General features: G+C 37.9%; 1 pseudogene; it reads left to right on the forward strand.

Moving 5' to 3' along the window:
* Positions 1-8,265: 8,265 nt before the first annotated feature.
* Positions 8,266-8,603, forward strand: LOC115839603 (complex III assembly factor LYRM7 pseudogene; annotated as a pseudogene).
* Positions 8,604-11,741: the final 3,138 nt, after the last annotated feature.

An 11,741-nucleotide genomic window follows, 5' to 3' on the forward strand; every position in this document is an offset into this window, starting at 1 on the left:
AAATAATTAGGCTTTAGAAACTGAGATGGTTACTGTATTAGGTCAGAGATGTTCACAGCAAAATTTATCATTTTCATATGTCTCTTTTCATCTGCTAAATATAATTGCCTTTTTATTTGCCTTTTGTAACCATAAAATAAAATTCAGTGCGCAAATAAAAATTCCATGCAGCTCAACACATAAAAGTTGTTTTTACAGTGATTCAAAATCAAAGCCATCCTGTCCCATCCTGGCCTCAGTGAAAATGGTTTCAGTTGGAGCAGAAAGGTGGTGATGACTAACAGCCAATCTGAAACAAATGCAAGACCATGAAACTACAGAAGATTAGAAGTCACCAGTGTTCAAAGCTTAATTTCCCAGATGTCAAAAGTACAAGATTACATGCTTTTATAACATCAAGATAGTTAAGATAGTTCACAAAATTTTTCCCAGTGAATTTTAAATCCAGTTGACCCCAGTGGTCTATAAAAAATGTAAAGACGCCTTTATCTCAGTGGCACTACCCTTGCTGCTCCTAAAAATGCAATTGTAACATCATACTTCTACCTCTGAACAGAACTGAACAAGAACTATGTACTAATACCTGGGATTCTGGGAGTGAAAAAGAAAATATGAGCTGACTGCCTGTCTGCCACTGTGCTAAATACTTTCACAGATTTTTATCCTCACTTTAACGCTTTTTGTTGCAGATGAGAATGTGGAGTTCCAAAGAAACTAAATAAACTTGCCCCAGCCAATGGCAAATCTGGGAGCTGTACCATCATCCATTGGTCTAGAAGACTGTTTCTAAAAGACTTCACTAGCACAGGTCAGATTTAAACATATAAACAGAATGAGCACAAATGAAAGCATCAGTTATGTGGTCTCGACCCCCTTAATCATGTGTTTGATAAGTCAGATGAAAAGGAGCAATATTATATTAATAACTATCACATCACATTAGTTGTCTTGAAAGAAGCTCTTTTTCTTTGCCCCCCCAGTTTTATTGAGATGTAATTCACATAGAGCACTGTATAAGTTTAAGGTGTACAACATAACGATTTGACTTACATACATCATGAAATGATTGCCACAATAAGTTTAGTGAACATCCATCATCTCATACAGATGTAAAATAAAAGAAAAAAAATTTTTCCTTGTGATGAGAACTCTTAAGATTTACTCTCTTAACAACTTTCATATATAACAACTTTCATCTTAATTATAATTATTATGTTTTACATTACATCCCTAGTAGTTATTTACCTTATAACTGGAAGTTTGTACCTTTTGACCACCTTCATGCAATTCCCTCTTCCCCTACTCCCTTCCTCTGGCACCCACAAATCTGATCTCTTTTTCTATGTTTGTTTGTTTGTTTTGAAGTAATTGACCTACAACACTATGTTAGTTCCCAGTGTACAACATAGTGATTCAGTGTTTCTATACATTACAAAATGATCACCACAATAAGTCTAGTTACCATATGTCACCATACAAATATTACATTATTAATGATTATATTCCCCAGGCTGTACTTTTCATCCCCATGACTCATTTATTTTACAAATGGAAGTTTATACCTCTTAATCTCCCTCACTTATTTCTTTTTCTTTATATATTCCTAATGTCATACGGTTTCAAGCACTGACTCAAAATATACAACATGCCACTATTAAAAACATGTGCTGAAACTGTAATGATAATCCTCTCACATCAACCACTACCCACATGGACTGGCCCATCCTACAAAATTCATTGTCACCAGCTATAAATAAAACAGTCATTAGAGCTGACAGAAAGTTGTAACAGCAAAGTGTCAATCATCTTCTTTCATGATTTGAGGTTTTTCAAAGTGGCTGAGCATATGCGTGTAAACACATTTCACTGGATCACATTTTGTATTTCAGATTCATATGTTTCTTAGTAGAAACCCAAGTTGAACTTAGTTCATAATATCAAGCACCAGATCATACAGCCCTTCTCACAGAATCAAGTCAGAAGGATCTGTCAGTGAGGTTAAGGGTTTTGATAAGAGCATATGTGTGTGTATATTTCTCAAGGAATGAGACAAAAAGAGAGAGAGAGAGAGAGAGAGAACAATTTGGGGTTTAACAGCAGCTATCATAATACAGTCAGCTCTTCCTGAATCCCAAGCACCTCAGCGCTTAGAGTCGTGCTGTCAGATATAGTAGTCATTAACCACATGTGGATATTGACCACTTGAAATGCACTAGTTCAAATTAAGATGTGCCAGAAGTGCAAAATACAATCTGGATTTCAAAAACTTAGTACGAAAAAATAATGCAAAATACCTCATTAAAATTTTTAATTGATGCCATGTTTAAATGATAATACTGTGGATATATTGAGCTCAATTAAATATATTATTAAAATTAATTCCACCTGTTTCTGTTTTGACTTTTTTAACACGGCCACTAAAAAATTTAAAATTAAAAAAAGTCTTAATTACCCATATATCCAAAAGAATTAAAAGCAGGATCTCAAAGAGATATTTGTACACCCATATTCATACCAACATTATTTACAATAGCCAAAAGGTGGAAATGACCCAAATGTTCATCAACAGATAAATGGATAAACAAAATATGATATGTCCATATAACGAAAACTTATTCAGCCATAAAAAAAGAATGAAGTACTGACACATGTTACAACATGGTTAAACCGTGAGAAAATTATGCTAAGTGAAAGGGGCCAGTCACATAGTATGTGATCCCATTCACATAAAAGTTCATAATAGAGAAATCTATAAAGACAGAAAATAGATTAGTGCTTGCTAAGCTCTGGGGGCAAGAAGATGGGGTGATAGCTAAGGGGTACAAGGTTTCTTTTTGGGGTGATTAGAATGTTCTAAAATTGACTATGGTGATGGTTGCATGTATCTGTGAATATCCTAAAAACCACTGAATTGTACACTTCAGATGGGCGAATTCTATGGCATGTGAATTATATCTCAATAAAGCTGCTTTTTTTTTTAAAGAAAAAAAGGGGGGCATCAGAAAAGGTAATCTAGGTGGAAAAGAGGGAGAAGAAAATTTAAGGCAGAGGAAGTGGCAGCTGCAAGCAGACAAAGCTGTGAAAGGGCAGATTTGTTCTTTCCCCTGATGGAAACCCCACAGTTCAGGGTTTCCAACACCACCATGGCACAGGAGCAGAATCCTTACCAGGTGAAGCTCTCCAGGTTGACCCTGCCCACAGCACTGCTGACTGCTCCCCTAAATGTGCATGCATGCATACCCACTGAAACTTGTACCCCTCCTGTACCCTTCCTGGAAATGATTAGGAAAAGAGACTGCACAGAAGAAGAGAAAAAAATAAAAATAAAAACCCTGCATTTTTGCAGTTGCAGTGGTTAATAGAATGCATTAACCATTAACTTGTTAGCAAAGCTACGTAATTAGCATAGTTGCTAAGAACCACAGAAGCTGCTAAACAAAGATAATGTAACTTCTTGAACTAATGAATCACATGGGAGTATTTATAAAATCAGGAGTAGTGGGGGTTTTTTTCTTACTGAATTGCGTGAAAATACCGTATATTTGAAACACAGAAAAATGCTTTTCCCCCAACAGCATTTTAAAAGCCAGAAATATGACTAACACCATTCCATTAAAGAACTGAAACACTTTGCATTATTGCTTTTTACAGTCCTCTCTGAGTCTACACTCCTCACCCAACTGAATAAAAGGCTGCTAAACTGCTACAGTGCAGGGGAACTTTTGACCGGTGATTCACTGAACTAGCAGAATGATGGAAAGGCTGACCTGCTCAGCCTACAAATGAAAGAAGAGAATCCAAGATGAAACTGTATTGTTATGTGACCTGTTCACCCCTTGTACTTGAAACAAGATGGAGACATCAGGATTCACCCCAAAATTAAAGCTGAAATGCTCTTCTCCCAAACAGAAGCAGAAGGCTACACGGTACAAATGGCCCCTGTCATGTGACCGAAAACACGAAGAGAACTATGGTACTTTTCAGTCCTTTTTTTTTTTTTTCATTCAAATACCTGTGGATTCATTACCAAAGCTTGTTGAATAATCTCTCAGGTAGTAAAGAAGTCAGGAAAAAACAGAACTTAATTATACACCCTTTTCCACATTTTCAAAATGTACCCTAGTCTTGGCCAGGAATGCTTTAGGTTCCTAAACGGTGATTTACGTGATCCCATGACATGGCCTAATAAGACTAGCATGCAACTAGCATATATTCAAAACCCAAACTTGGGATGCACCGTGTGGTATTAAGGACCCAAACAAGGCAAAATTTACTTCTCTTTCACATCACTTTCTGGAGGCGGGCAGGTGGTTCAGAGTGGGTGAGCAGCTCTGCCTCATGAAGTCATCCAGGGGCTCTGATACTTTCTGCCTCCTTCTGACATCCCTCAGGGAATTCTAATTAGCCACATAGTTAAAACTGTCTACCCACAACGTCTACATTTTATCCTATGGGAAGAGGCAAAGAGAGAAAGTGGATACAAAAATCTCCTTTTAAAGGCATTTCCTTGCTGGGGGGCTTAGACACGCAGCCTTGCCTGTTTGTAAGGGAGGTTGGTCTATGTGGTCTCTTGCTGGGCAGCCATATGCCCAGAAGGGTAGGACTTTTGATGCTAAGGAAGCTGGGAGATGGACACTGGAGGAGTTAGTGCAGCTACACTTGGTTTAACAAAGCATTTTTTTGTTTCTTCTCAATGCAGGAGTCTGTACACTTTGAACGAGTTGGATTTTTTAAAGTATTTGACATTTTTTAACTCATCTGCATACTTTTCTATATATTCCATAATTTTCCATGGAACTCCATCCTCCCAAACTCTTGTACTGTGTCCCTAGAAATGGACTATCTGTATCAGTTCCCTAAATCTTCTCTTAGAACCTTAAGTTCCACTTTGAAAATGCCCTTCACCTCCTTGCCATTGGTGAAGACTACTTTCCCAGGCTCCTTCTCAAGAGGAAGCAGTATTTTTTCTCTTCCTACCCCACCAAATATGCAATGGCTTAAGGTGGGACAGGTACCCTCCTAGCTCCCACTGATATGGCCAAACTGTTTCTCCTTCTTTCTTCTTCAAAAGCCCCAGTTCCCTGAAGCATGTGCCATTCGACTCTACCACCTGCTATTCCCTGGAATCATTTTCAGACTTCCCAGGTTCTTTGCTGCATGCACCGAGGAATTTAGTGCCAAGTTCTGTCTTTCCCTCATCCCTCCTCTTGTTATCATTTTCAGTGACATTAGCTTCCATGTGGATAATCCATCCAGCAGTGAACTCTCAAATCCTTTGTCTCCTCTCTTGCAACTCTCTTTCCTCTGCCACACCATGAGGCCCACACTCATGATCATGCCTCAGCCCTTGCCATATAACAATGAATGTACCACCCTAAAGGTATTAAATTTAACATCTCACTCTCCACTAGTCCTTTGTGTCTTCCCAGCACACTCTAGGATACCTACTTCAACAACTCTCCAACGTTGTAAACCACAAATCCATTGACTTTATCATGTTTTTATTACTCTTCATCCCCTCCTTCCTTACTTTGCTCTTTCCCACCTTAGAGTCCAGGGCCTATCATTAAAATAATCATATTATTAAATTACATAAATTATAACTAGAGATTTTTGTTCCATTTAATTCACACAACAAAACAATACCCCTGGTGAAACACCATTATTCTCTTACTTAGCCCTGTCACTGAGTAGCTGCAATGATTGTTCACACTTTAACTTCATGGCTGCTAATCTAAAACTCATACTTTTCCTCTTGTTTATGTTTTCCTTTGCTGTGCAAAACCTTTTAAGTTTCATTAGGTCCCATTTGTTTATTTTTATTTCCATTTCTCTAGGAGGTGGGTCAAGAAGGATCTTGCTGTGATTTATGTCATAGAGTGATCTGCCTATGTTTTCCTCTAAGAGTTTTATAGTGTCTGGCCTTACATTTAGGTCTTTAACACATTTTGAGTTTATTTTTGTGTATGGTGTTACAGAGTCTTCTTCTTTCATTGTTTTACATGTAGCTGTCCAGTTTTCCCAGGACCACTTATTGAAGTGGCTCTCTTTTCACCATTGTATATTCTTGCCTCCTTTATCAAAGATAAGGTGACCATATGTGCGTGGGTTTATCTCTGGGCTTTCTACCCTGTTCCATTGATCTATATTTCTGTTTTTGTGCCAGTACCATACTCTCTTGATTACTGTAGCTTTGTAGTATAGGCTGAAGTCAGGGAGCCTGATTCCTCCAGCTCCGTTTTTCTTTCTCAAGACTGCTTTGGCTATTCGGGGTCTTTTGTGTTTCCATACCAATTGTGAAATTTTTTGTTCTAGTTCTGTGAAAAATGCCATTGGTAGTTTGATATGGATTGCACTGAATCTGTAGATTGCTTTGGGTAGTATAGTCATTTTCACAATATTAATTCTTCTAATCCAAGAACATGGTATATCTCTCCATCTGTTTGTATCATCTTTTCTTTCATCAGTGTCTTATTTTCTGCAGACAGGTCTTTTGTCTCCTTAGGTAGGTTTATTCCTAGGTATTTTATTCTTTTGTTGCAATGGTAAATGGGAGTGTTTCCTTAATTTCTCTTTCAGATTTTTCATCATTAGTGTATGGGAATGCAAGAGATTTCTGTGCATTAATTTTGTATCCTGCTACTTTACCAAATTCATTGATTAGCTCTAGTAGTTTTCTGGTAGCATCTTTAGGATTCTCTATGTATAGTATCATGTCATCTGCAAACAGTAACAGCTTTACTTCTTTTCTGATTTGGATTCCTTAATGGGAGAAAATATTTGCAAATGAAGCAACGGACAAAGGATTAATCTCCAAAATTTACAAGCAGCTCATGCAGCTCAATATCAAAAAAACAAACAACCCAATCCAAAAATGGGCAGAAGACCTAAATAGACATTTCTCCAAAGAAGACATACAGATTGCCAAAAAACACACAAAAGGATGCTTAACATCACTAATCATTAGAGAAATGCAAACCAAAACTACAATAAGGTATCACCTCACACCAGTCAGAATGGCCATCATCAAAAAATCTACAAACAATAAATGCTGGAGAGGGTGTGATGAAAAGGGAACCCTCTTGCACTGCTGGTGGGAATGTAAATTGATACAGCCGCTATGGAGAACGGTATGGAGGTTCCTTAAAAAACTAAAAATAGAAGTACCAGACGACCCAGCAATTCCACCACTAGGCATATACCCTGAAAAAACCATAATTCAAAAAGAGTCATGTACCACAATGTTCATTGCAGCTCTATTTACAATAGCCAGGACATGGAAACAACCTAAGTGTCCATCAACAGATGAATGGATAAAGAAGATGTGGCACATATATACAATGGAATATTATTCAGCCATAAAATGAAACGAAATTGAGTTATTTGTAGTGAGGTGGATGGACCTAGAGTCTGTCATACGGAGTGAAGTAAGTCAGAAAGAAAAAACAAATACCGTATGCTCACACATATATATGGAATCTAAGGGGGAAAAAATGGTTCTGAAGAACCTAGGGGCAGGATGGGAATAAAGACGCAGACCTACTAGAGAATGGACTTGAGGATATGGGGAGGGGGAAGGGTAAGCTGGGACGAAGTGAGAGAGTGGCATGGACATATATACACTACCAAACGTAAAATAGATAGCTAGTGGGAAGCAGCCGCATAGCACAGGGAGATCAGCTCGGTGCTTTGTGACCACCTAGAGGGGTGGGATAGGGAGGGTGGGAGAGAGATGCAAGAAGGAGGGGATATGGGGATATATGTATATATATATAGCTGATTCACTTTGCTATAAAGCAGAAATTAACACACCATTGTAAAGCAATTATACTCCAATAAAGATGTTAAAAAAATAAAACTCATACTTATTGCTATTCAGCTGTTCTGCTACATTTCCCTTGTAAACAATATCCCAATATCCAAGACATCTGAGTATTTCACGTCTTCTCTTTTCTCCTCTTCCTTCTCAGCTGCGGAATTGAAGCAACCCAACAGAAACTCCCTCATCTTCCCGCCACCAACTACAATCTACCAGAGCTTTGCCTCTTCTTGTGACAGCATCAAGGTGTCCCTATTCCTATCACAAGGTCACACCTCCACCTGCACTCTGGGCCCCATCATCTCTCACCAGCTCAAAGACTGTGTTTCAGCCCATATCCCCTGTCTCCCCTGCATCATCATAACTTACTGTACACTAGGTAATTCTCATCAACATAGAAACCGACTGCAAAATATCCCTCAGTTAAAAACCCTCCCTTAGGAGAAGTAGCCGCAGCGGTGAGGAGAGCCATGGGTCAGGCGGCCAAGGTTTTACAGCTCTTTAAAACACTGCACAGGACCAGACAACAAGTTTTTAATAATGATGCTATGGCATTAGAAGCAGCCAGAATAAAGATAAACAAAGAATTCAAATGTAAAGAAGTGAAACTTCTCCTAAGAAAACAGAAGAACTAATAAAAATAGGTTCTAATGTTGGATTGATACTGAGAACATCTGTTATACAAGGTATTCACACAGACCACATTATGCTGAAATTGGTCCCTAGGAAAGACCTTCTTATAGAAAATTTGCCATATTGTGATGCACCAACTCAGAAACAATGAATTTTTTTAGAATAAAATTAAGTCTTTGTCATTTTTAATTTTAAAATATATAACTCTGGCTAAACTCCTGGAAATGCAAATATTTTTCTCTGAAATGGCATATTGAAAATGAGTGCATTAGAGTATAGTTTCATAATTAAAAAAAAAAAAAAACCCTCCCTTGACTCGAGGTCTCTGTCTCTTTCCCTCATTTCCACTCCCTCACGTCACATCCTCTCTTCCTCCCATTCTAGTCAAGCGTCCATCCCATGGCTTCCTCGAAGCTCCATGCTGCCAAATACAGCAATTCGTTTCCTTGTTGCATCTTACTCTGCTTCTCAGCAGGATTTGACAGAGCTGATCATAACTGTTGAAACACTGGCTTCTATGACATCATATTCTTTTGGTTCTCCCTCTACTTCTCTGGCTACTCTTCAGTCTTCTTTGATGACCTCTCTTCCTCTACAAGACTTCTAAATCCAGGTTTTTGCCCTGGGCCTTCTTCCCTTCTCTATTGATCGTCTCTTCTTGCTAAGCTAATTCAGGCCCATGCTATTAAATCCTACCTCTAAGCCAATAACTCTCAAATTTATATTTTCTAGTACTGAGGTCCAGACTAGTATGTCTAACTGTCTTTTCAATAACACTACTTAAATGTCTAATAGGCCTTTGAAACTTAACACATCCAAAGCAAGACTCTTGACTTTCAACCCAAGTAAATGGTACTATCCAACCAGTTGTTCAGGCCCAAAGTCTATAAGTCCCATCCTTTTCTCCTCATTCCCCACAGCTAGCCCACTAGTTGAACCACCCTTTTCCCTCTATTGCAATTATACCATCCTACTCCTACTCGTTATCTATTTCCTAAACTATTATAATAGCATCTTAACTGATTTTCCTAATTTAATTCTTGCCCTCTTATAATCCCTTATCCACAAAGGGACCACAGTGATTTTTTTTTTTTTTTTTTTTTTGCGGTACGCGGGCCCCTGACTGTTGCGGTCTCTCCTGTTGCAGAGCACAGGCTCCGGATGCGCAGGCTCAGCGGCCATGGCTCACGGGCCCAGCCGCTCCGCGGCATGTGGATCCTCCCGGACCGGGGCACGAACCCGTGTCCACTGCATCGGCAGGCGGACTCTCAACCACTGCGCCACCAGGGAAGCCCCACAGTGATATTTTTAAGTCATAAATCAGATCACGTCATTCCTTGCTTAAGCCCTCCAGTAACTTGCCATTTATTTATCTTAGATAAAACTCCAACTCCTTACTACAGCCCACAAGGCCCTATATGATTTGTTCTTGCTCACCTTTCCATTCTTAACTCCTCTGGCAACCTATGAGTATTTCACACATACTCCATTCTTTACCGCCCCTGAAACTTTTGTTCTTGCCTTTTCTTCTATCTAAAATGTTCTTCCTCCTGATCTTTGTATCTGTCTCCTCTATTTCCTAACAATTTTGTTCATTTTTTATTTGTGGCAAATATTCACATAAATGAGTTTAAAACACATATATATTTGACTCTATATTGTATTTAGATCAACCACGGGTTTATATAAGTGTTAAACTTAGTTCCAGCAATTTAGATCATCCATGAATGCAAGTATGATTCTTTTTAACATGAAACATAGTTTAATATAGAAAAGTTAAAAATCTAATGAAAGAGTCATATTGGTTGGAAAATATATTTTTTAACTTTATTGGAGATCATTGATTCTCCTTCCACTTAAATATGATACTATGTGAATCATGCACTTTCTCAAAACACAGAACGCCCTTGTTCAAAATTAAAAACTGAAGTGACAGGAGCAAGCTCAGAATTGAGAAAATACTTTGACTTGAATAGAGTCATGTGTTTGTTGTACTCTACTTTGTTATGGTTTGTATATAAATATTCTTATAAATAGTTCAGAATTAAAGCATTTGACAAATTTTAACACTACAATCAATTTTTCTAATTTACTAATAAGTAAATTTCTAATTACCAATAAATAAATTTCTAATTTTCTAATAAGTAAAGTTAATTTTCTTTATCACTATAAAAATTTCTCATGGAAAAAAAAATTTCTCATGGAACTCTATTCTAGTGGTGGGAGACAGGCAATAAACAAATGCGCATATGGATAATAATGTCTGATAGTGATAAAGCCATGAAAAAATTTAACACTGTAAAGTGATGTTGAGTGGTTGGGAAGTGGGTCTAATTTAGACAGCAGAGGCAGGAAAGGTCTCTGAAGAGATGATGCGAGTTCTTAAGTAACGATAATTGTGTTGTGAAATGATGTATTCAGATCTTCAAGTGATTTGAATACTGTATCTTTATTCATTGCATATCTAGTAGTGAGTTTTGAAGAAAAACAAGAATTTGAATGAAAATGTTAGAAAAACAAAAGCAAAAGATAAGCCTACCTCAAACCATTCTTGAAATATGATTGTGCAGACTTTCCAACTCAAAGAAGTAAAAAGTTACTTTAATAAGTTTCTGAAATGCCTGAATGAATCAGGGTAGCCATCCCATTCAGAAGCCTCCCCATTTAGGTTTCTACTGCTTCTTATTTTATACGATTCAAATATGACTGTCCGGGACCTCCAAGGAGCAGCGGTTCTTCCTCAAGAGCAGGGATCATTCATCTTTGTCTTCCTACAGCCCTGCACACCTCTGGGCATATCATAGGTATTCAATATTCGTTTAATCAACTAATCAATCAATCTTCTTATCCTCCAATGTCAAGCTAACCAAGTTCCTGACATACAGAGGCACTAAATGAATGTTTGTTGAATTAACAGGTTACAAATACATCATTCACCTAAATCCCTGAGATTAGACAGCAGCAAATCAAAAAGAACGTTGTCTTTGAAAACAGACAGGTCTGGAGTCTAGGGAGCCCAGCTCCATTCCTCACTATCTATTTAAACTTAAACAAGTTAAGTAATCTTTCTGGACTTCAGACCCTTCATCTGTTAGAAAAGGATAATAGTTTACAATGTGCTGTGAAGATTTAAAAGGCAATGTGTGGAGCTCCTGCTAGAGTTTCTGACCCAAGGTAAGCTCTGGAAAAGCAAGAATAGATACCACAGTGCTGTTATTGTTAAGTATCTTGTACATATTTATGACTTGGGTGCCCACAGATATAATTAGTAATGGTTATCTTCATCATT

Source organism: Globicephala melas, chromosome 21, assembly GCF_963455315.2.
Source record: "Globicephala melas chromosome 21, mGloMel1.2, whole genome shotgun sequence".
NCBI lineage: Eukaryota > Metazoa > Chordata > Mammalia > Artiodactyla > Delphinidae > Globicephala > Globicephala melas.